At 33.9% G+C, this 27,786-nt stretch overlaps 1 long non-coding RNA gene across 2 annotated transcripts; it reads left to right on the forward strand.

The window, feature by feature from the left end:
- The first annotated feature begins 1,222 nt into the window (after positions 1 to 1,222).
- LOC124373432 lies at positions 1,223 to 27,786 on the forward strand. Of its 2 annotated transcripts, none has more exons than XR_006923433.1 (3): positions 1,223 to 1,513; positions 13,519 to 13,639; positions 27,379 to 27,786. It is a non-coding gene; the product is annotated as an uncharacterized LOC124373432 (long non-coding RNA). The 2 variants fall into 2 exon arrangements; XR_006923432.1 differs by lacking the exon at positions 1,223 to 1,513 and adding an exon at positions 11,503 to 11,797.

Below are 27,786 nucleotides of genomic sequence, written 5' to 3' on the forward strand. Positions count from 1 at the left end.
TTAATTACTGAACGTAAAATTAGAGGCTTTTAAAGTAGGAAATAATTTATAGGCTACTTTGAAATTAAGCAACATATAACATTTTTTAATTTGTATATGACCTATACGTAAAATAGGCAAAAAGATGCTTTATTTTAATTTTCTCTAAGAAAACAAATTTTTTAACGGGTTGATTCTAGAATTTTAATTCCTTATATAATAGGATTTTCATAATAAATTGTAAACTAAACAAAATATATCTTTAATCTCTGAATCTATAACTCATATATGTGCTTTAAAATTACAAATTTTGTCTTCAGTATATTTTCTTTAGAATTTCGTATGAAATAGGCTTATTGTCTTACTTTAAACACCTATAATTTCACGTAGAGATACAAATGTATAAACCTTCAGTAAGTTATCTAAATTAATTGAAACATGGAAAAATTCCAAATCCAAAATCGTGTTGCACTCTAAATCTGCAGGTCTTTTGATTAAATGTTTTTGCTTGAAATTAATTTTAAACGTTTGCTTCGAATTAAATAAACTTTGTACAAAACGTCGTTATCTATGATTTGAGATTAAGTTATATACATGTGTATACATTTTATTTGGACAATATTTAGCTAGAATAAATAGCTATTAGTAACGTAAAAAATGCGAAAATATAATTTAATAGGTACAATACTAATATCTCATATTTTATGATAAAACAGTTTAATGTTCTACGAGACATACATTAGGAAAACCAAAACGGATAATTAAATATGTTACATGTCATGAATGATATGTCTTAATCTATATTAATTAATATTTCTAAAACTTACCTCTCCCCCGCTTATTCAACTCATTCTTCAGTTAAATTATTAAATCTGAACCACCGTATGAAGTTGTTTGAGCCAGCTTTGAGTAGACCAAATAAATTGGAAGCACAGCTATAGAATATCGTCCGCATCAGAACTGTACGTGATAGATATTGTTTACTGTATACATTTGAGCAATGAAGAAGTACAGTACTACCATTTTTTTATTCAATTTTTTCCTTTTATATACGGAACATTGCATTCCTCCCCCCCCCCTCCATGGTACTGGGTATAGCAGAGTGATTTTCGTCATTCAGTTCCAATGGCTACAGTTTGTTAGGATATGAAGTGTAAATTTATTGAAAACATGTGATTTTTGTAAACAAATATCAAGTATAAAATGTTGTCATAATATTAATGTTTTCAGTAACTGCAAAATAAGAGTGTATAGTGAATTTAAGTAATATTCTTAACCGACCTGAAATTCAGAGAGCGTTTATATTTTGAAATGATTTATCTCTTTGAGGTAAATGCACTTCTTTATTAATGGTGTGAATAAATAATTTACTGAATAATATAGAATAAATGTAGTGAAATCCAAGGCTGACTTTGATGCGTTTCAGCAACTAGACAATGACATAATTAATGCTGTGCTAGAATCCAATAGACCAGAAGAAATGTAATAAAATGAAATTATGCAAGCCCATGAGTCCAAGACTACATTTTACATTGTGAGTATTTCTACTAATAATGCTATTAACAAAAACAATGATAAATGTTCAGCTATAGGTCGTCAGCGTACTGAAATTGCAACTTAATAGGTGTAAATGATAATTCAAATCACCCTTGCAATAACTAATTAAGTTTCGGGATGAAACATAAGACTGTGTATTGTTGTGGGGCACATTTTTTTAAAATTTATGAATATCGAAACATTGACAATGACATGATAAATGTAAGTATTCAAGTGACAGACACAACAGTTAAGCCAACAAATACGTTTATTTTGGCGTTACAGTGTGCAGGATAAGCTATGAATTTTATAAATGACAAATGTTGGCTTTATATTATAAAAGAAGTACTTTTTTAACTATCTAATATATTAAAATTTATAAAAACTTTTTATATAGTGAACAATTATTGAACAAAAATCTTTGGTTATATTAGGTTATAGTAGCACCACTTGAAGGTATACTCTGAGGTTTAAGTTAAATATAGAGTCCATTTAGAAAAAGGGAACTATTTTAGAGACATTTTAAACTTTATGCAGTGATTACGCTTGTCTTCATTACAAAATTAACTAACGGGATAGCCAGAAATAATTAAAACGTTTAAGCTCGATTACAAAATATGGGTATTTTACCAAAATTCAAATAGAAAATAATAAATTAAACCAAACCACAAATTAAACTTTCAGTATTTTCTCATAATTAACTACAACTATTACAATAACAGATACAAAAATGTGTCAACGATACATGATCATTGATGATGAAAAAAGAATTTTAAATCTCGAAGGGTGGTACAACAAGATGAATCCTATTTATAGATGATTTATTTAACTTAATATTTCATGTAACATATCTATGCACCTTATAGTTAAAGGCCTACGGAAACCATTTTATCTCGAAGTCTTTATCTTTTATACCTTAGTTAAAGGTATACGGAACATCTCGAATTATATAACTAGGTTCCCTAAGGCTACATGCAAGTCTATAGCGAATTCATTACACGTTACGTGTTACTCAGTTTTCTTAAAAATATGTATTTTAAGATATCTCCCGTGAATTTATTTCGAGCCAATCAGGAATTAAATGCCCTATCATCAACCTCTTCAAAGTTTAAAAGAATATATATTTTAGTCTATATTTCAGTTAGTTCTCAAAATATGCGGACAAATACTATTACTATTTATCCGCATACGACGTTGATTGATACATATATCAAATTAAAGGTCTCTTTTAGAAGAATACAATGCTGTCACTTAATTGTTTCATCTTTTAAAATTACACAGGTTTACAAGAAAGATAAACTGTAGGAACTGTTTTAAATGGCTTAATAATCATTTCTTAACTCGAGATAACAGGAAGTAAAATCTTGTAAATGAATATTAAAGCTAAGAAATATTTTTTTTATTGCAGTTAGTGACTCTCTCCATGTGTAATATAGATGATGATCCGCAAGATTAAGATTCTCTTGTGCCACATATTTTATAAACCCTTTTCAAAAACCTCATATATTAATTGATTTTGACTCTTTTCTCAAAACTTCATTCCAGTTCTTTGTATATTTATACCTTGATTCGTGGCAACATTACGAAATATTAAAATAACTTTTGTGCGTATTAACTGTGTTGGTATTAAAATACAATTCTACTATATAATAATTTTAAAAAGTACTACTTATATAATTTTAAGATCCGGGTTTAAAGGTTGTAAAATCGTTCCTAGAAAGATATTTTTGCTGGGAAAATTAATAAAATAAAGTTATTGTTTATTTTCTGGTAATTGGCTATATAATTTTATTTGTATTATTGTAATCGTTTTCTTTCTTACTTGACAAAACAATATGAACAGCAAAATTATTCCCAATTTAATGCTGCACAGAAGTGTATCTAGTATTAACTGAACCTTAAATTAAACCGAAGGAGATCAACGTCAGTAGAGGCAGGACAGCCAACTTGTCAGAACATGTTAGAGTGACCATGATGAACGGGACTACCGAGCCGTGCCGACAGTTAAACCTGGATTAATTATTTTCTTTCGTATTTGTTTCTAATAACCTATATTTTTACTTATACTAAATAATGTTCACAGTTATAGCACCAATTCTTAACCGTAAATTTGTTCTATATCTCTTATAGTGAACCCGAGATGGTAAATTACATAATAGATGTATATTAAAATTTATGTTTAAAAAGACCATTTTAATGAATTTCAATTTAGGGATTTACAATTTAGTTATAATAATCGTTTAAATTATTAAATAGTGAAAACTTTTTCTAATATTTATTCTCAAAACATAGGCATCTACAACACATCTAACAAAACCCAATGAGGAAACAACAATGATAAAATTTACAATATTTTCTGTTTAGAATAATCACTTCATTTCCATTCAAATTCAAATTCAAATTCAAATTCCTTTAATGTCGTAAGACAACTTTTGTTGTATGACAGAGTCAAGTACATGCTGTATATACATAGGTTATAAAGTAAAACAATAAAAATACAATGGTTATACAACAGTAAATATTATACTAAATATTTTTTTATTAGTCTACATAATTATAATTATTGTAAAAAAAAACTTAAAATTTAAAACGAGTCACAACTTTACACTTGTTAGTTTATGCCCGATTAAAAATAAGTTTACAAATTCCAACTAATAGTGCAAGAAAAACAAAACAAAAAAACAAAAACATTATTATACTAGAAACTCTCCCACCGTGTAAAAACAACCCGTCACTAAATGCTCCTTTAATTTTCTTTTAAATTCTTCCTTATTTTGGATGCACTTCAGCGGTTCAGGAAGTCTCCAAAAGCACCTGGCACCGACATTGTGCGGTAAACTCGCCGCCCAAACGGTATGGTGTGGAGTTTGGCGGAGGTTTACTCGAGCCCGGGTGTTGTGCTCGTGTACTGCGGATCCATCAGTAACTGCTACACTGTTAAATTTTGCAAACATTATTGTTTCAAAAATATACAATGACGGTAGCGTTAAGAGGTTCAATTCTTTAAAAGCAATTTTGCACGATTCTCGTTTTTTCAGTCCAGCGAGTACACGAACAGCACGCTTTTGCAACACAAACACTCTATTAATTTGTGCTAGTGTAGCTGAGCCCCAGACCAGCAGGCCATATCTCAAGCGAGACTCAACGAGAGAGCAGTATACAAGTTTAAGAAGAAACTTGTTACGGTATTTGGCAAGTTGGGACATTAGGAATATAGTCGAAGACAGCGACTGGCATACACAGTTGATATGAGTACGCCAGCTGAGGTCATCATCTATTTGTACCCCCAAATATTTGACACACCTTCTTTGTTGTACTACTGAATTATTAATTAGAATAATAGGTGAATTATCTTTCATACGTTTTGAAAATTCCAAAAAAACTGTCTTTTTGAAGTTCAAATGCAAATTTAAATTATTTAAAAATTGGTACAGCTGTGTCAAAACTATATGACTATTAATTTCTAAGTCCTCGACTGTCCCGCTAGAAAACCCGAGGGCTATGTCATCAGCGTACATAACAAGCTGGTTATGTGGGATCGCTTGGGGTAAGTTGTTTACATACAGGTTGTAGAGTACTGGTCCCAAGATCGAACCCTGAGGGACACCAAAATTGACTGGAGCCCACGATGAACGACTACCCTCGACCTGCACACACTGCTCTCTCTGAGTTAGGTAAGAGTTCAACCACTGTAGAGCCAAGCGCCCCAGACCGAGACACCTTAGACACTCCAGAAGCTGTGGGTGACCGACACAGTCGAACGCTTTTGTCAAATCCATCATAACCCCCACAGTCCGCCGATTTTGATCCAGCTCGGTCACAATATCCGACACGAAAAAACTTATTGCCTCTCCGGTACTTTTACCCGTCGTGAATCCAAATTGTTTCTTATGTAGAAGTTCATTCGAACTCAAGAAAAAATTTAATCGGCCAAGAAAAATTTGCTCGAAGACCTTACTAAAGGTAGAAATTTGAGAAATGGGACGATAAGAATCCAGAGTATTACAATGCCCCCCCTTGTGTATTGTAATCGCAACTGTGCTCTTCAGTGCCCGAGGGAACCGGCCCTGTCCGAAAGAAGCTGAAACTATGTTAGACAAAGGTTGGCTTATGATTTGAATGCAAGATTTTATTACTTTACTTGGTATACCGTCAATACCAGAGGATGTTTTGTTTTTCAACCTCTTCACAGCAGAGACCACCTCCCCCGGAGTCACCGGGTGCATCGATACTGGATTATCATGCAGGTAGTTCTGCACCTGGAACTGTAAAGGAGGTTCGTGCCGATTTTTATTCAAATTTTCACCCACTGTCGTGAAATGTCTATTAAATGAGTCACAAATTTCTTGCTTGTTCTTTACCACACGTCCCTCAATCTCAATTTCAAATTCAGAATTCGAACTCAAACCTTTACTTACATTCGGCTTGATGAGTTTCCAAGCGTCTTTGCTTTTATTGGAAGATAATGAGAGTGTTTCAAACATATATTTGGACTTAGCATTTTTTATAACTTTAGAGTAAAGCTTCTTATAGCATTTATAATGATTCTTTTTCTCTTGTGTTGGGCTTATTCTTAAATTGAAATGTAAAGATTTTAGTGTTTTGCTTGAAGTTACTATACCTTTAGTAAGCCACTTTTTATTATTGTGATTATGTTTTAATTTAACTAATTTCTTAGGACAAGCGACTTCAAAATTATAACTAAAAGTTTGTAAAAATCTATCAAATGTATTATCTGCTGGCAGGAACTGATTTATGTCATTCCACGGCTCCCTGGATAACATGAGGTTCAACAAGCAAATGTTATTTGAGGTTAACTGACGGTTAGGACGTGTGTTGGCAATGACCGACCCGACGGTGCCAAATACCGAGACGAGCTGAGCAAAGTGGTATTTACTGGATACCACAAAGAAAAACGATAAGAATGAAGTCCTGTTCCGAACACCTCAACCGCCACCCTCCCCTCCGGCATGTCAGTCACCACCCAGTCCAGCAATGACTGCCTGCCAGAGACCAAGTCCTCACGAGTGGGAGAGCTAACTAGTTGTCTCAGACCGTAACAAGGTAAAAGGTCTTTCATGTCCTGGAGAGCTACTGAATGGTCCAACCAATCAATATTGAAGTCTCCAAGGATCATCAGATTGTTCTTTCTACTTAGTTGCTCAAAAAGTTCTACCGATTTGTTAAAAAAGACGTTTTTGCTTCCGTTAGGGGAGCGATATAATCCAATAATATTGAAAGTAAATGATTGTTTCAGAGTGAATTTAGCCCCACAAACTTCCATGTTCATGTCTTCTGAAAGATGAGAGAGATCGATTACTTCAGAGGATATGCCACGTTTACAAAATATGACAACACCTCCTGATTTACGAACTCCTCTACAATATGAGCATACCAGCGTGTAATTATCAAAACTCACATTTTTTATTTCATCGGTTTTCAGACCATGTTCGGTAAATGAAACAATATCCGGATTTTCGGTAGCCAATAATACCTCCACTTCATCGATTTTTTGACGTAAATATTGAATATTTAGGTGAAGAATTTTGAGTTTGTTGTTTTGAACATTTCTTCGGACTGAGACATTAATACCAGAACATTCACAATCTAGAATCGGGACATTAACTAAACAAGGTTGGTTACCTCTACTTGCTGGCTTACATCTAAAAAACGTTCGTTAATGAGAACTGGTATCCTCTTGTCAGAACCATACTCCGAGTCAGCATCATCAAGGCTCCCTATCCCCGACATCGATCTCCTACCGGGCTGCAGGGGAGGAAACTCCGACAAGGAATCCAGAGGCGGCGACGCTGTCCCAGTGGTTCGCTCAACTGGGGCTGGAGTGCGGCCGAAAGAGTCAACTGAAGGCATGATGTCCGTGACTCCCGATTTCACAGGCGAATTCCCAGTGTCTGGAAGCGCGACGCTTGTTGTTGGCTGTTGGCATTCCAACTGATCTTTGCGTTGGGGAAATGGTGAAGAAACACATTGTGCAATCAGTCCACACAAAACCTCCTTACCCGTGGCATCCAGATGAAGGCCATGTCGTGTAAAATGCTTTCGTTCCAGCCGACGAGAGTCGATAACTTTGATCCCCTCCTTAGTTAGGCTCTTAAGTCGGTGATTAACCTGGTTCACTATTTTGTTGGTGTAGCATCTCGGAGGGAGGTCAAAACGGTGTGGTAAGGAGACGACGACCCAGTTGGTATATTGGTTGGCCCTTATAAATCTCAATAGATGTCCTGGCAGAGTAACAGCTGGTCGGTCATGCCTGGGGGTACAGTTTGAGACATCATTAGTGCCAACAATTAGAACTGCTGTATCGTTCTTTGTCAATGATTCTGCCATACTGTTAGCGTTCTTCAGTATGTAGTCAGAGGAAGCATTGGAACTGGCACAAACAAAAACACTATGCGACACCTTTCTTTGCAATATACCAGAGATGTTTCTAGCGTGACTGTCTCCAAACACGTAAAGTTTCTTAGGTTGACTACACGGCATGCCGCGGCTTTTATGGCCATTTCAATATATTGGCTAAAGTAAGGTATATATTTTTATTAATTTATTCGTCGTTTTATCTTTGCTATTGAGATACGTTTTAGGTTACCTATAAGACCAACATAAAGTTTCGATAACTCTCAACCAATTCCCACTGAGTGACATTTACCATAATTTGAAATACATCTATTCTATCTATGTCACGAAAAGATTCCAACATTATCATATAAAATGCTTTAAACACTGCACATTTAAGAACTAAAAATGAAACGATATATGCCTACTAGGCCATACTTCATATTTGGCCAGATCATCGGTAAACATAGCCATATAGTTAGTATTTGTAGCTAAACATATTGTAAGACCTTTAGTAGAGATCTCCGGAAAAATTATTAACCTTGACAACAAATTATAAACGAGGCGATAACAAACACACTTATTACATTTGCAGCATAACATTTCTTTGCCGCTGGGAACATTGACATTTTGATTACAACTTTACGTGTCACCATAGTCATATTCCACTCGGGACAAAGCCTCCTGCTTCCTTTTCAAGAACTGCAATATTAAATTTTTTAAATGACCATAAAAATCACTATTAAGATAGTAAGATAAAATTAATTTAACTCATGACCTGATAATTGGCGTGAGTAATTGTATTTATATACAGATTAAAAACTATTCTCTACAAACATATAATCAGCCATATAATCAACGTTATTGTGCCATTCTGAAATAACTATTGTAGTCAAACTTACAATAAAATTTTTAACTAGAACAATACATTACCTTGTGTATGTGTAGTGTGTGTATTAGTGTGAGAGGGGCGGCCTCCTGCCGCATTGACGATATCACCCTGTAAAAATCATTAAAAACAGCATATAATAATGTATCATTTTAAAACACAAAGTTCCAAAAATACATATAATTATAGTAATATACCTTAATTAAATAAATATTAATAATTTTAAGTATATTCATAGGACAAATATTTAAACATAAGTCTAATATAAGCAGATAAATTTAGTTACCTTAATATGTTGTGTAGTGGAGAATTGTTGTTCTAGTTAAATGTAGTTCTACACGCACTTTCTACACTTTCACACTTTTCCATTCAAGTTTTGCTAGTCAGTTAAACTTGTGAAATGATAATATGTAATCCAAATTCTAACTCTAAAGCTTATAGTATTTGCGTTTGTTTACGTATTCATAATAGATTAAGTAACAGTATATCCAGATCAAAATAACTGTAGGTCAGTGTCTGCTTGCATTAAAAATAATGAAAAGGATGTGCATTTGAATAAAGCTCCAATAATAAAGCAATTACAAACAATTTAAACAAATTATAGGTTTTTAACTTCCCCTATTTGCACATAATATATAAAACTGTTGTACAACCGACAAGATACAATTTTATCGATACATGACCGCGCCCATTTGAGGTTTGTTAAAAGGGTTTTACACAAATACAAAAACTATTTCAATTTGTCTTGATCCATTTCATATTGCATATAACTTATCTATACATACACTTTAAAGTTATAAGGCAGTAGTATTGTATATATTGTATACCACGGATCACGTAACTAGCTTCGCTAGTTCAAACTTTCGAGTGTAAAGCAAATTCATTTAGGGACCAAGAGCTAAGTAGCACAACGTATGTGGCATATTATAAAATCTCCTATAATAGATAATGTCCTTAAAATTTACTAGAGGAATTTAGCAATGTTAAACATCTGTGAAGAAACATTATGTAGGCCAGTGAAAAAGTAAGTTGCGAAGTTTATATATTAAAATGCAAATTAGATTTCCTTCCAGATTACAATCCAAGCCGGATAGGCAGGGATGAGATCAAATCAGATAGAATGAAATAAAGCATCACATAATAGAACCTGTTCTTGTTTTATAAACATTTATAATTTCTAAATTGAATTATAAAACACATTAAAATCTCAAATGATAACATATACCGGTAATTTCCTTACCTTATATTCATATTATATTTTGTATAAACTAGTTTTATAGTTAAATCCTATGATCGAAATATATTTATTGTTGATCAATAAAACTATGAGTAACACCGCGAGTAAATGGGTTATGCCAGCATAATAAATCATCGTATGGTATTCAATAGAAGATCATATTTTCACGTTTATTGAAATTCAACACTGAAAATTCAAACATTACTTGAACTGCACACAGATAACATGCACTGAAAATGAAATCACAATAAAAGTTTCGTGGATTCATAGGTATAAGTATGTGTCAGTATGTCGTGTGATGTAAGATATAGTAGCGTAAAATACAAATAAATATACATACCTATAATAATAATGAGTTACATGAAACTAATATATATTGATCTGCTAATGCAGTCTCGGTCAGACTATATACACACCATTGCCTGGCCATGACCATTATCCAATACATTAATGGTACACAGTAAAGGTAATCGGGTAAATAATGTCTTGATTGGGAAAGGAAGGTAGCAAAAATAAATGCAATTATAAATAATTTGATAGTAGTAATTGACAAGGTAGTATAAATCAGAGTAATATTATTAGAGTTATATTATAAGACTAGTGTACTAAATAAGTCATAAAATAAAGTGGTAACTTTCATTACCAAAAAGCAAGATATATCTTATTACAAAAATTGTATCAAGTTGTTTGGTCTTAGCTAATGCATAATATAATTTCCTAATTTTTAATTTAATTTAGACAATGGCAAATAGAAACATCTCTCTGACGTAGTTCGAAGCATGTGGGTGTCATGTCAAACATAAAAACTGATGATGACTTTTTTCAATAACTTTACTTTTGCTCTCTGTGGAACTATAAACTGTATAAGAGTGCTCTCTGAGTGTGAAACCTCACCTCTGCATTAAAGTGGATCTATAGTGGAACTTCCTCAACGGAATAGTCAAGGGTTCAGGACTACTGAGTAGCCAGTGGTATGTCAAAACAATGAATACATTTAAATTTTAAATTAATACAAATATTTATAAGTGCGACACGTGCTTACAAAAAGATATAAAAGATCATTGACGAACTAATTTGAGTTTTCTTAGAGGTATATAGCTTAGGATGAATTAAACTTACCACTGTCAGGCCACTTCCAAGAAATTTACATCAAATATTCTAATAATTGAACGAAGAATTTCAAGTCGCCAGCAATTGAGAGCTCCAAGGGGAAGCAGACGGACGTAAGACCAGACCACATTATATACCTTCTTATCGTCCTTACAGGAGGCTGAACTTTCAATTTTCTCAGTTTCCGAGGGCTCTGGTCAGGAACTGGATCTCTCTCTCTCTCTCTCTCTCTCTCTCTCTCTCTCTCTTATATGAAAACGTTATATAAATAATTGAACTAATATAAAAGTGTTATGTTTAAATTCTACTTTGTATTCATGGAAACTTGTGCAACTTAGTTGATTGTTGTTCAGCTGTGTCATTCACAATGTTTACTGTTTATGTGAAAAATCGGACGTCATAACCTAGTCGAGAGGCATTTTTATTGTTCGATTTAAACATATAACCAAATACGAGTGTTTTATACTACCTTGATTTATCGTGTCTGTAAGTTATACCGTTTTTACGTAACTTTATATGGAATTCGGAACATTGTAAGTTGGTTTCTGGGAACTTTGCCGGAGAACAGTTGGTGCCTTACAGTTAACTTTGACTTGTAATATATTGTAAGACTATGCGTCCCAGTTTTGTTTTCAATATTATTGCTTACGGGAAGAAGGATATTGCGGAAATTAGCCGGGATAAGTTCTAAGGTAAGGTAGTATACATAGTGTTACATTTAAGTTTTTTTGTGTATTGTTAGGACGTAATTGTTTTTATATGTAGAATTAAAAACTGTGCAATCTTGGTGCGTTTTTTCTAGGAGGGTAATTTTTCCAGTACATTAAAAAAATTAATATCCAAGAGGGTAATTTGTCTAGTACGCCACACCATGTGTTGCGTAACAGGCTTTGTTAGTGTTGTATGCACATCCGTAGCTTATTTCATTCTCGATACGTCCCGTGGACAGATAGACAGGCAAACAATCGTACAGAAAACAATTATTTTACATCTCTCGGCAGGCTTCAAAATAATTAATTGCGTCATACTACTGAGTCCTGTTGCTTCAATAACAATTAGCTGAATTTCATGGTTGAACATGCATTAACATAGACGCCATTCCTATTTAAACATTAAGTTTGTGCTAGATATAAAGCCCACAGGTTTTCGTTATATCTCGCCATGTATTACATTCATATTTTTCTGCATTGAATTAGATTTTATAGCAGTGTTCAAATAATAACAGTTCCGATGAAGTAGAGAGAGAGTACAACAGCGTAAGATTGGGCTGAAATAAAATATTGTTAAAGATATTTAGCATTGACGTTTCATTCTGTAACTTTTATTTCTACATACAATCCAAACATAAAAAAAATAATAAATCTGATATGATTGTACTGAGGTTTATATATATTTATTCTGCTGTTTGAGTAAACAAAATGTGTAGTAAACAATAATTAAATACACATCTATTATAAGTAAATGATGTAACTAAAATAATTTGGTATAATTTTCGTTACCAATCAACGATCCTAGTTTTTGTCCCAAATAGGTTTTTTAAATTTTATATTTTTAGAAAGTTCGTATAATTGTAATAATTATTTAACAAACTTTTCAGGACCTATTGAATATTACTTAAAATATATCTAGTTAGTGTTCTGTTGCAAGTCGTTTTCATATGATCGTGTTTGAGAGATATATAATTCTTAGACTTACATAAGTAATAAAACTGGTACAAAGTTGAGACTATTGTGGAGGGCGACAGCGAGATAGCCCTGAGGTTACGGTGGTCCGTTACATGATAAATCGACACCACTGGTCTAGTTGGCAGAGACTTCACATTACGTTGTCTTACCAACATATTATATAGTTTCCTTCTCTAAACGTCGAAGTATAGCCTCCGAGATCCGTGATGCTCATGAGTAAAAACCGTCTTCGTTTTCTTTTTGTATTTTATCCAGGCTCAGATTTCGTGAGTTACAAAGGCTTATGCGAATTGTTCTATCTGTACGGCAAATATTTTTAACGATTCATAAAAATATCCCAACGTCATATTTGTATATTTTATATTAATGTATGTGAAGATTTTAGTTCAATAAAATAAACAATAGTATTTGTTTTATATGATCGTTTTAGGTAGATATTTTAATGTATGGTACAAATAAAAAACATAATTTTGTGTTACATTGATTAATTAATGTACTATAACAAATTACGATACTATGGCTTGCTAGATAGGGATCAAGACATTTCTCCCGAGGCATGAGATCCCATAACGCTCCACATAAAAGAGTGTCACTTTTCGCTGTGAAGGAGGAGTGTACTGTCACCCAAAGGAATGTCTTTATTTAGTCAGGGGTTACCATCCAATTTGCATTTTGTACTGGTTCCTTTGTTCACAAGATGTACTGATTGAAAAATCGTTCTGTCGTAGGTAGTGCTGTGTACAAGTGGACTGCGCTGCTTCAGTTGGAATTTCACACCATCCAGATCCAGGAATATAATCCTGTACACGATTCCTAACTCTTTGTTGTTGTGACTTCTTTATCCCCTAGGTATCAGGTGACAGTTTTTATCAAAATATTATAATTGATATCTATTAAAAAAAAACTAAATTTCTTAAATTTCCTACCATCTTGTGAATATCACAGAAATTAAAAAAACTCAATATTCATTATCGGGAAAGTTCAATGGTTACTGAAGGTAGGTAATCGCTTACAGCAAGAATATTTGTTGCAATATAATACCTACTGGTAGTATAAAAAGTAAGTTAAAGACAGAACTAATATTTTTATAGCTGAACTATTGCACTACCTAAAATCTAACCTGTATAACAGTTTTAGTTGTTTTTCAATGCATGGTCTGTCAAAAAGTGGGTCCACACGTTTTGAAAACTAGACTAAAAATACCCGAAACATTTTTTATAAATAGGCGAGAACTAATTAAACTGTAACCAGTACCGTAGTTTATTTGTATATTCAATATGCTTGGGATAGCGGGAAGTTGCATTAACAGTTACTCATTAACAAAATCGCAAAAAAAACACGTATAGGAAAAAAAGCTAACGATTCCTCAGACGTTGCCTTTAACAATATCACTATCTGCTTAATTTTAAATAGCCACCAGGCTGCAATGATGGTGTTTTAAATTGCTTTATTTTTCTTAACGCTTTGATATTTTAATCTGACCATAAAACCTTCAATCGTATTTTTATATTATTTATACCACTAACTTTTACTTCAATTTTTTTCATTTAATCAACAAGAAATTGCAGATAAGATAATATAAAGAGTATTTCTACAAAATCTCTATTTCAGTATTACTTTGCTTTATAAAGAATAAATAAACAATCACCTGAAGAATTCCCTTAAAACTCGCGAATTTTGTTAAAACCGATCTCCAAGAGACAAAGAGAGCATCTCTTCAGTTGTTCTTGATGCTATTGTCTGAGGATTGGGTAGATAACAAACAGAGAACACCATCCGAACGACCCCATAGTTTACTTTAGAATACCTTTTGTATTTTAGAAGTTGATACGCAGGAAATAAAGAGCATGAGAGAGTGATTTAAAAAATTTTATAAAATCGATGTTGATACGCTCGTATTTTATTAGAATACGATGGCGTCTAGGAAAATATACGAATTAAAATAAAATCCTTCAGATTATATGAAACATATTTAAGTGCATTCTTTAACTATTCCGTTCAACCTGGTATGATGGTTGGAGATAATTTGGTCAGCCTAAATTTGATTATTATTATCAAATAGTATAACGTCTTTCCTCTTTTTATAGTCAACACGTGTGTTAAGCAGGGAGCGCGCCTAGTGACATGGTTATACTTGAAACTAAAATGGAAATATCTTGTAAATTTAATTTTATCAAATGTAAGTTATTTATTGCGAGGATCATGAAATATTAATCACTGAAATCTAGGTTTAAGATAATATCCGGCTGGTAATTTGTTAAAAATCTATTTCTTTTTATGTATTTTTTCTCAAAATTTAACTACGGGCAGAAGATTTATTTGCTGATAAGCTTCCAAATTATTTATACAATGTTCCTAATATAACAAGTCTACGTAATAAAGTGTGTAATATCTAAATTATTAATGCTAGTATATTTTGAGATTATTATACAGGCTTCATAGAAAATGTTGATAATTTATTGCAGTTTCAGTAGATAGAATAATTACCAGATTACAATGTGAAACATTGACTGTTACAAGACATCTGCATTCTAAGTTCTGTGATGTATACCTATTTGTTTGCATAATTGAAGGTAGGCTTGTAAAAACAAACCGTACTGATATTGTTTATTAAACTACAATTTCTTATTGTAATATATGTAATCTCAACCTTTATTATATTGTTTTTTTTTCTGCATTAAACGTTATTCCATCATACATGCAATATTACAATACTGCTAATCTATTATCAGCTATTAAATAAGTTTGATCCTGCAGCTTGAGCAGGTGAAATGTGTTGTGCGAATGTGGCAAAAATGCCAATTTATAATATTACCTCATAATACCGAAGAATTTAGGTCAAATTTCCGATTTAAATAAAAATGACTTTCAAACGGTGATCTTCAAACCAACCTCATCTAGTTGCTCAGGGATATATGGAATCTGTCCTAGTAAATTGAGGGAATAAAGAGAACATATATTGAGGTTGGCGTCAGTGATGCTAGGGCACTTTATCCTTTTGATTTCATAGCTTAATATAATATTATCATATAAATTTCGAATATGAGTCTTTGTGGTCTTCAGCCGCTAATTGTGTGGTCATTTGAGGAGTCTGATTTTCGTTTGATGATCACAACTCATCTTACTTAACGAGAGGTAGATTATTACACCTTTGTTACATGCAGTCTTGGATTAACGAGATAGTATAGAATGCAAATACTGGTACTTATTCATAGTTTAATTGTATAGAATGACCTCAGAGATGATACTTTGATATTTTTGTTTATGCGACACCCCATTGGCAATCCTAGAACATGGTGTAGATCAATATAAGATGCAGACATGGCATTTTCTTCCAATGACCGCCACTTACCTCAAAGGTTTTACAAACATTTTGCTGCTCCTACTAAAATCTCAAGTGACCTCTATGTTTGAGGACATGTGAAATGCTTAACTGTCATTCCAGGATTTGGTATTGGTGTCGGACATATCCCACATCATAAAAAATATAATTTAGAAAAGACAATAAAGTCAGTTGCTTTTCTTGAACTACGATATAAAAGTAGATATTACAAATTGTGTGTATAAGATGCATAACGAATCCCAATACTGCAATATGAGTTTTCGTTACAATTGTAAACTCTAGAGTGAATTTCATTCTATAAAATAACATTCTTATGGACAAGAGACAAATTAAGTAATGTTATATTAAATATATGCTCCATTATGTTAGATATAAACAATTAGCTCATCACTGAAAGACTGAGCTTAAAACCTACTTATTGACTTGAATCAAAATAGGTTTAGAAATAAAAGACTTCCTCATATATTGGAAAAATAACAACAGTCCTATAGCAAAAATTAGAGATAAAAAAATTTAATTAATGGCCCCACAAATATGTCTTTCGTACAATATCTATAAACTGTAAAAGTGTTACACGACATCTGCTGAAATTTCATTCACTTATTGAGTAAACTCTTAGGAGGCCAAATGTATTCCTAAATGTTATATTATTTCTTGTGTTAAACGGTTAACCAATTTACGGAATGGAAATAAATAAAATATATATATACACACTATTATTTTGAGACAGAAACTTACATACTTGTTACGAGTCCTAATTTGTATTTCAAGAAATCCCAAAATAAAAAATTACAAAAATATGCAAACTGAATCACTGTGATTCTAAAATATTATTATCTGTACTAAGTTGAATAATACGGAATAATATAAACCAAACAGGCCATTTGTTTACAAGTGAAGTATAGAGGACTACTCATTTATGGTAGTAATTCACATTTATATTACAATCTAATTTGCCAAATTAATACTACTGTCATGAGGAATATTAATTATATTAAGATTATTAACTATTATCATGTAAACATATACTAAACCAATTAATATAAGTGTGCCATTCGGAAACAACAATTTTAACCAAATTAGTTTAAATAATTAAAATAGAACAATATATTACCTTCTGTATGTGTCGTGTGTGTATTAGTGTGAGTGGGGCGACTTCCTGCCGCATTGGCCGCATCACCCTGTAACAATAAAAAAAAGACAGCATATAATAGTGTATCATAGTAAAACATACAGTTCCCAAAACCAATATAATTAAAAAAAAAACATACGTTAATTAAATAAATATTTTTATTATTAAGTGCATTCACGGATAAATATATAAACCTTATTCTAAGAATAGCAGATAAGTTTAGTTACCTTAATATGTTGTGTAGTGGAGAATTATTGTTGTAGTTAAATGTAGTTCTACACGCACGCACACTTTCAAACTTTTCCATTCAATCATCATTCATACTTTGTGTGTTTTGCAACACACGTGGAGAGTTTTACGTGATAATGTCAAAGAGGGGACGTCAAGCCAACGCAGGACCGAAGCCACCTGAAAAAAATGAGAACAAAACACTCGAATCACAAATATGACATTAATTAGTAGGATGATTTATTTATAATACCTTATAAAAGAGTCTAATAACAGTCTTGAGATTTCACTAAAACTGTAGTTTCAGAATAGCATTAAATTTACACCTGATTTGTCCTAAATACTTACGGTACTGTGTCATCTCGCATTGAAGATAAGTAATATAGCATGCTGAAACACGAATTCAAATTAATAAGCAAAACATAATTAGTAAATTAATAAACTAATACTTAGCATAGATAATATTGTAGTGATGTAAAGTGAATATATATGTATATAAGTTCCGGTAGCCAAGTTGTCTAAGACGTTGAACTTTGGGCCTAAGCAAGAGATAGCACAGGTTTAATTTTGTTTTTGAACTGAAAAATTAAAAGCTAGTATATATGATAAATATAGTTAAACTAAGTGGGTGAAGGTTTCTGCAGATGTCTAATGGAAGTATCATTTAAAGAAAAACAATCTGTTATAGTTTGATAAAACATCGTGGCTATGCTAATTACCAGTGACATTTTTACGCACGTAATTTTTGTCAATGTAGATTGTCTTGATGGAGAAACTAAAAATCATGATGTTGACAAAGATAAATGAGGTCACTAAAAAACTGAGGCAAGAAATGACTTACGTCAAGGCAGACCGACATGACTACCTTAATCGCCAGTCCGACTCGCGGTCAAGTCCTCATCTGCGCTCCTGCAGCCAAAATCGAAATGGCTGGTGTCACTGGAGGTTCGGGACCAAGCTATAAAATGCACTATTCTCTGTCAGTACGCTACCAGACCTTGGGAAATGAGCCAGGAATCACTAGCAATCCCACACTGATGTCAATCCAACGTCTCTTTTTCACGGGCAGAGTGAAGAAATTTCTCGTATACATTGAAATAGAAGTTTGTCCATCCAAAATTCTGCTCTAGTGGGGAAGGATGAAATCTGAGAGATTTTGCAGGGAATAGGTAAGGCTTGTGACGTAATGTTAATTGCGTGCTAAACTATGTCTGCCATTTTGTTGTTGTTTAAAACACTCTGGAGAAAGTCTTCGTGATGAAATACTTGGTTGAGTGCAACAATTTGTACATATTTTGTAACTCACTAAGCGATATTAGAATGGTAATGAATAATTGAGCACTTGGCGTTTCTTCTATAACAGAATTTAGAAGTATACAATAAACAAGTAAGTATAAAAATAATAATATTTTAATATTATATTCACAGAAACGGCTTCTCTAAGAATAAAACGAGGTACAAGGGCACGCACTTCAAGTCAGTAGGTTATTTTGTTATCGATATATCCCCCTGATTGATACGAAAACTAAGCATATATTTTAAGCGAAAACTATTTCTTAACCTCAAAACACATAAACACCACATAGTAAAATTATCAATTAGGAAAATTCTAAAACAATAAAATAATATGTTACATTCCCGATCTATATAGAAAAGAACGTGTGAAATAAATCTATTAAAATTTTAATTTAAGCATTTAAAACGACCAACATTGGCAGGGATTGGGACTGCCTGTGCTTAAAACAATTGCCGTGCATTCATCACTGTTACTAGAACCAATAGCAATGGATGCAGTGACACTGTTATGCGCACCCAAGTTAGAGCATTACATATTACTAGGGCCAGTCCTTGGGCAGGTCGTCGCCCTTCTAACATGTAATACTCCCCTCCCTTATTAGGTTTTTTATTTGAATTATTTAGGTTACATCACGTGTGCTGCAGTCTACCGCAGACAATATGCACTTCCTCGACAAGAGAATTATGTCGATCCGTAAATTCTTTCGAAGACGTATTAAACTTTACAGCATAATTACTTGGTTGTACCGTTTAATGTTTCAGATTATATAATTTTTTTATTATTATTGTAGTCCGTGTAGATTAAAAGAAGAAAAGAGTATTTTATGTAACAAAGCCCTATATAAAAACAGTTTATTTTACTCTCGGTTGCAATTTAAGTATTACATATGAATATAGTGCTTACCCCGTATTATTGAAGAACCTGCCGGCTTGGGTGATCGTCACGATCACCTGCATCTTCAACTCATGCCTACGCCTGGCTCACTTCCCGACCACCTGGAAGGATGCCAAGGTTATCATGATACCCAAGCCCGGCAAGGACCCTCTCTTCCCGGAGAACCACAGGCCGATCTCCCTCCTACCTGTGCTCTCCAAGATTCTGGAGAAGATCGTCTTGGCGCGATTCCCTGAGGAGTTCTTCACGTCTATCAGGACAGAACAATTCGGCTTCCGTACCGGCCACTCCACCACCCTTCAGCTTCGCAGAGTCCTGAACAACATCACCGGAGCTGTAGGAAGGAAGCACCACTCCACTTCGGTCCTGATAGACGTAAGCAAAGCTTTCGACAAGGTGTGGCACGAGGGACTGCTCTTCAAGCTGTCATCGTCTCCATTGCCTGGCAGGATTTTCCGGCTGCTCCGCAGCTATCTCCTACTCCGGAACTTCTCCGTCAGCGTTGCCCGATCCACCTCCACGACCCGCCCAGTGACATCTGGTGTGCCACAGGGATCAGTCCTCGGCCCGATTCTGTACCTGTGGTACACAAACGACTTTCCGGTCGCTCCGAGAGTGCAGCTCTCCCTGTATGCGGACGATGTGCTTCTCACGGCCACTTCTGCCAACCTGAGGATGGCTGGGTTCTACATCCAGCGGCAGCTGCACCTACTGGAGCCCTGGTTAACAAAGTGGAGGATCAAGGTCAACGTTGACAAATGTGAAGCCATAAACTTCACGAGGACAATGAGACAAGGGGACGGCCGTCACCTTCACTCAACGGCGACGACATACCGTGGAAGACTTCAGTCAAGTACCCGGGGGTACTCCTGGACTCCAAGCTGACCTTCACACCTCACGTCAAGAGGATCTGTGGCCAAGCGAGGAAGGGCTTCGGCAGCATCGGTCCCCTGCTCAACTCTACGAAGCTACCGACCAGGACGAAGGTCCTGCTCTACACGGCTCTGATACGACCAGTGCTCACATATGCGGCCCCAGCATGGTACCACCTCACCTGCAAGACCGCAAGGAGGCAGTTGCTCGCTGTCCAGAGCGTGTGTCTCCTGCGGGCCACTGGGTCGCCCTGGTTTGTGAGGAACACCGTAGTCAGGATTTCGTCCAACGTTCCTACCATCAAGAGCTTCGTAGAAGGCCTGACATCGAGCCTTGAGGAAGCTGCAGAGTCCTCACCGTGGGATCACATCCGTGAGCTTCCCTCCCAGGAGGTCCCCCAACTGCGTCTTACCATGGATGACTGATGACATCGACTAAAACTTCGACTGCACAACGACACTTCACCCCACTGACAGGTAGCGAAAGCTACTAGGGCTTTGACCCTCGAGACACAAGGCAAAAGCCTAACCGGCAGAGGCCTTGAAAGATGTGGGGGATCCACCCCCCCACAGTCACAGCGACTTGACTTGAAATGTTGTTACACTTGACAATTTGCTCAAATTCCACCCAATCTTTCAAGGGCACAACGTGCTGACTTAAGAGGTGTATCAATATTAAAATAGATAATTTTGACTTAATATTAGGGTCTGATATGATAAGAATTCCACGTTCCCAGTTTAAAACGATAAGACCAGTGCTAAACTTTGGACAAGAACGGACCAGTTTACAACGATTACGATTACATTGTTAATTGCGTGTCTGTAGAAACGTTCTAACTATGGAATAGTTAGTTCATAGATTAATGAACCTCGTGGAATCTTTCCTTTTATTAAATATTCTTAATAATATCCTCTGTTAATAATTTCCGTCCTTTTCTCACTGATACTGTGTTGGAAGTTAGCCACGGCCACATGTAGCGGAGGCTACTGCCATCACCAACGTTCTGGTGATGTCAAAGGAGACGAAACGAGGACCAACTTGTAATTGAATATTTATTTGAGTTCCAGAAGTTGTAAACGAAATGGCGTGTGCTGTTATCACGGGAGATGTGGAAGCTAAACCGGTAAACTCTGTCAGTAAGCCATCAAAGCCTCGGGAAAAAGCTGGCGATCACTATTAGCGGCTAGTGAACTCGCACTAATGTAATTCCGCCGTTTCTTTATCAAGGACATATTGAAAAAAAGCCTTTAGTTAGGGACACTGGAGCATATGTATATTTATCCCAAATCTCAGCTTTAGAGGAGAAAGTTGAGGAAAAGCTTTCTGCGTTTTGCAGCGAATAACACATGTATTCCTCCTACGGTTTGGTGACAGTGAATAATTTTTTTCCGACTCAGACTACCCTTCATGTGGATTTTAATGATAGCTGAATTAGCCAAAACTCATTTTTTATTTCTAAACATCTGTTCCACTATGATTGACTAGTGAAAGTCCGATGACACACTGTTTGATAAAACAACCTCGCTTCTAGCAAGTGTCACGAGATACTGTTAACGCTTGTAACTTTTGTATATTTAAATATAATCTAAATAATAATGCACTAACATTAATGCTTTTAAACATAACCATCTAGTACAGCTCTTACAACATTGTCTAGTTGAATGAGATAGTACGGTTACAACACAGGGTGACCTACGCGTGTTCATATAAAGCTTATAAATGATACAATCAATCTGAGTTTACTGGTTGACCTGGAAGAGATCGATTGTCAACCACGCTACTTTTAGTGGAATCTAAAAGCACCCAGCATCGAAAGGGATACAAAATATAAAACTAGAATATTTCCTTAAAAATGTTTAGTGCTATTTATACTTAATACTTAGATTTAAGTAATATTTTAATCACAGTCAGGATATTAAAAGAAAGAGAAAATCGTCGGTTAAAATATCGACATATAATTAAAATATATATTTACTTATCTAGTTGTCAGTTTAGTGTGTAAAGCTTAAGAAATATAATTCTAGAAAAACAAACTAATTATTTCATATTTTAAACCCTAGTGATAGTTTTCAATTTCAACCACCACCACAACTCTCAAAACTTATGATTTTTTCTAAGTTAAACTTTACCAAAAAATTCAAGAAACAATTTGAATACTTGAACTATAACAATTGGCTCTGGAATACTGAAAGTTCACCACTTAAAACAATAAAAAAGTGAAGAAATGCTCTTCAAAGTAAAAATCATAAGGGAGATATTTTAAAGGTTTCTGGCAACAAGCAATGGTGGCGGCAATTTACCAGTTAAATTCGTTTGTTACTTCATTTTCTTTTCCTTTGTGTGTGTCTACGTTACTAAACATTGTTCAGTATAAGAAGCCAGAATTAAGTACGTCTGAGGAAATACAGTTAAATGTTGATTTTGAACAATGCAAATCACTCGCGTTTATAACTTCACTGTAGAGTGATAAGTTTTTTAATTTTTGTAAAAATTTAATCAACTGTACTGCCTCAGCAGTAGTGATAATAATGGACATGTATAGCGTAGTGGCCGTAGTCCATGCAGTAATTAAATATAGCTAAAGATACGGTAAAATAAGTAGGTTATAGTACTTCTGCTGTTATACTGGTAAACAAGTTAGTCATGAGTTGCCACAATCTAAACTCAAGGATTAAATTGTTTAAAACTAATATTCAGACTACATATACAGCCTTACGTGGAAGAAAAAATCTACGTGAATTGTATTTAATGAAAATTGTGTTGTTTTGACTTATCCATTTGAAGAATATTCCAGTCAAAAAGACTGTCCAGCCGTGGTGTTCGGGTCATGGGGCGGAAGAAGACTGAATACGAATTCTGTTAACTTTGACCGTATCAACTTGAAGCAAAATTACTTACGATGCCGCTGTACTAAACTTTTTTTCAAAGGTACAAGGTTTTAAAATTGTGTTTTCATGGTAACGAGGAATAATTATATATAATTGTTGTTAGGTAGTATACGGTTTATCCCTATATAATTCTTACCGATAATTGTATCTTCGAGTCTTGCTATTTTGTTCGATTGGCTGTTCACATCAATTTATTATTTCAACCAAATCAATAGCTAGAAATTGATAATAATACCTCCTAGTGAAGATTTAAAAAACTATGAAAAAACCTAATGAAAGGATACATAATCTCGAACATAATCTTAATAAATGTAAACATACAAAAGTACATTTGTATAGAAGTAATTAAAAATGTAACACAAATACGACATCAATTAGTAGGCTAACTTATAATACCTTGAAATTTGACTAAAACTGTAGTTTCAGAATGGCATTAAATTTACACCTGAATTGTCCCATATACGTACGGTACTGTGTCATCCCGCATTGAGGATAAGAAATACAGCCTACTGAAACATGATTTCAAATTAATAATCAAAACATAATTAGTAAATTAATAAACTAATACTTAGCGTAGATAATATTGAAGTGATATAAAGTGAATATATATGTATATAAGTTCCAGTAGCCAAGTTGTCTAAGACGTTGAACTTTGGATCTAAGCTAGAGATAGCACAGGTTTAACTTTTGCTTTTGCACAGAAAAATTAAAAAAATAGTATATGTGGCATATTTTAAACTAAGTGGTATTAAGGTTTCTTCAAATGTCTGATGGAAGTATCATTTAAAGAAAAACAATCTATTATAGTTTGATAAAACGTCATGGCTATTCTAATTACCAGTGACATTTTTACGCAAGTAATTTTTGTCAATGTAGATTGTCTTGATGGTGAAACTAAAAATCATGATGTTGACAAAGATAAGTGAGGTCACTAATACACTGAGGCAAGAAATGACTGACTTCAAGGCAGACCGACATGAGTACCTTAATCGCCAGTCCGACTCGCGGTCGAGTCCTTATTTGCGCTCCAGCAGCCGAAATCGAAATGGCGTGTGCTGGTGTCACTGGAAGTTCAGGACCAAGCCAGAAAATGCACTATTCCCTGTCAGGACGTTGCCAGACCTCGGGAAATGAGCAGTCGGGAATCACTAGCAATCCCACACTAATGTCAATCCACCGTCTCTTTATCACGGAAAGAGTGAAGAAACAGTCATTTCTTGTATACATTGGAATAATGGCTTGTCCATACAAAATTCTGCTTTAGTGAGGAAAGGTAAAACTTAAAAAATGTTGCAGGATATATTTCTGTCATCACTTAAAGTCTTATTTACAAAAGACGAAAATAGTCGGGTGCTCTTCTAGATCTGTGACGTAGAAAAGAAAAGGAGAAAACTGTGTATTATTGTAATATCGACTTGCAATATGTAATATGAGTTGTCGTAATGTATAGTGAATTGCATTGTAAACTGCTTATAAATAAGATAATTTTTATAAAATATATTTGGTTAGTAAAGGAAGTTTCTGTACGTGTTACAATTACTAATGATTTTTCACATGAAAAGTTAAACCAAAACTGTGTAAGTGTTTTCAATAATATGAAAAAATATTTCTTTACGATTAAATCATGCTATATTGAGATAATTATGAAAGCTATGTTGTATATACGGTATATTCTTATAACTAAGCATGGGGAGAAGCATGCTTTCACTTCTTTCACTTCGGTGATTTTTAAAACTTCTACATACATGTACGTAATATGCAACCTTCACTGCATGCTCCGCAACAGACACTCTTGGAATATTTGACACTAGGGAAGGCTTGTGACGTAATGTTAAATGCGTGCTAAACTATGTCTTCCATTGGTTTGTCATTTAAAACACTCTGGAAAAAGACTTCGTGATGAAATATATGGTTGAGTGAAATATTTGGTACATTCTTTTGTAATTCACTAATCAATATTAGAATTTTAATGAATAATTGAGCACTTTGGCGTTTACTCTATAACATAATTTAGAAGGATAGAATAAACAAGTAAAACAATCCTAATATGTAAATATTATATTTAACGAAACGGCTTCTATCAGGATAGAACGAGGTATATCCAGTCAAGGGCACGCACTTCAAGTCAGTAGGTTAATTTGTTATCAATATATCCCCCTGATTGATAGGCAAAGCTATTATTCAGTTAATTAAAATTCCAGTTTCATATGAATTCATGTTTAATTCAGTGTTAGTGTTCAAGTCCAGAAACCATTCGATCCAACCAGTTAACTTTAATATACCACAGATAAAGAGATACTTACCTTAGAATACTTTCTTCTTTAATATTCTACAAAAATAACTTTCTGATTTCTTGTATACTTTTAACTGAGTAAAATGCTTCACTATCAAATGACTTAATAAACGAGATTATGTTTTAACCAGTCGGCACGTTTGTAATAAAATACATTAAAAATGTGTGAAAAGTGTTAATTACCACCGATTGTTAATGCAGCCTAATTTCAATTCCTCTATTCAATAAGCTTTTCTATTTATAATATTATTCCGGCGCAAAAGTTTCTTATTTTTGTATCGTTTCTTAAGTAATGCGTTGAATAACGTGTGAAGAATCAACTAAATCTTGCCACTAAAAATATTTATAAAAGTACGAAGCATATAACTTACGTTAAAACTATTTCATAATCTCAAAATAAATTACTCCATCACAACCGAACAATCATTTGGGAAAATTTCAAAACAATAAAGTGATCTGGTACATTTAAAAGAAATACTAAAACACATAATCCCTAGTACGTTTATTTTATTTAAGTCCAGTCACTTAGGTAGTTTGTTCAGAACATTTAGCTTTTACTTATAATAGTTAAAACTATTTTGTAAAACAACTGTTGTCTGGTATAAATACGTAAGCCTGAAAGATAAGCAGAATAAAGTCTACAAACATCATAAAACACGTTACAGCAACCAACTCAGACATAAATGTCGCTGTCATGTAATAATATGCAGGCGGAAAATATGTCACGAAGGAAATGTATAGGAGATCTATAAAAATGTCACCTTAAAATCTTTTTATGTCCAAGGATTGGGACTGCCTGTGCTTAAAACAGTTGCCGTGCATCCACCACTGTTATTAGAACCAACAGCAATTGCTGCAGTGACACTGTTATGCGCACCCAGGTTAGAGCATTACATGGTACTAGGGCCAGTCGTTGGTCAAGTCGTCACCCTTCCACCATGTAATACTCCCCTCCCTTATTAAGTTAGTTAATAAAGATATGTAGGTTAAGTCACGTGTGCTGCCATCTACCGTATACAATATGCACTTCCTCGACAAGAGAATAATATAGATCCATAAATTCTCACTAAACGTATTGATCTTTACAGTATAAATACTTGATAGAAACGAAAAAAAATTTCAGACTGCATAATTTTTAATTAATATTGAAGTCCTAATAGATTAGGACAAGACAAAAATATTTTATTTTATATACCGGTTGATATTAAAAGAAAAAATATTCTATTCTCGTTTGCAATTTAAGTAATATAAATATAGAGGTTACTCCTTATTTAGTTCAATTTGATCTTGAAGTATACTCCTAATTGCACCCAATTTTTCAAGTGCACAATGTGCTGACTTGAAAGATGTTTCAATATTATTAAAGTTAAGTTTGATTTAATATTATTAGGATCTGATAGGATAAGACTTCTACGTTCACCACATATAAAACTGACCAATGCTAAACATTTGATTTAACTTTTCATAAAACTTAAGTTCACAACGTATAAAAGCAATAAATATTAATACCGTTATAATTTAGTTTCAATAGAAAGTTTCAACAATGGAGGTCATAGATTTAATAATCTCATAGAATCTTACTTTTAATGTATTATTCTTAATAATATCCACCGTTAATAATTTCCGTCCTGTTCTTACAGATACTGTGTTGGAAGTTAACCAACGACCACAGGTAGCGGATACACAGGTACTACCTATACCAACACCCTGGAGGTCTTTATGAAGAAACAAACTGAGGCAATACATTGATGACGTCAATGAACACATAACGAGAAACGACTTACGGTCGAATATTTATTTAAGTTACAGTAGTGGAAAACGAAATTGTGTGTGCTGATATCAGTTGAAAACTTAACCAGTAAAATGAACCTAACCCTGTCATGACGCCATCAGTCGTGGATCACTATTACCGGCTAGTTTCTCGTACTAATTTAATACCTCAATTATGTTTTGTATTTTTAGATTTAATCCAGATAGGAAAAAACTAAGATTAATATGTTTAAATATAAAAATCTAGTACAGATCCTACAACATTGTCTAGTTTAATC

The sequence above is a fragment of the Homalodisca vitripennis genome, unplaced genomic scaffold (genome assembly GCF_021130785.1).
Source record: "Homalodisca vitripennis isolate AUS2020 unplaced genomic scaffold, UT_GWSS_2.1 ScUCBcl_5539;HRSCAF=12309, whole genome shotgun sequence".
In the NCBI taxonomy this organism is placed as follows: domain Eukaryota; kingdom Metazoa; phylum Arthropoda; class Insecta; order Hemiptera; family Cicadellidae; genus Homalodisca; species Homalodisca vitripennis.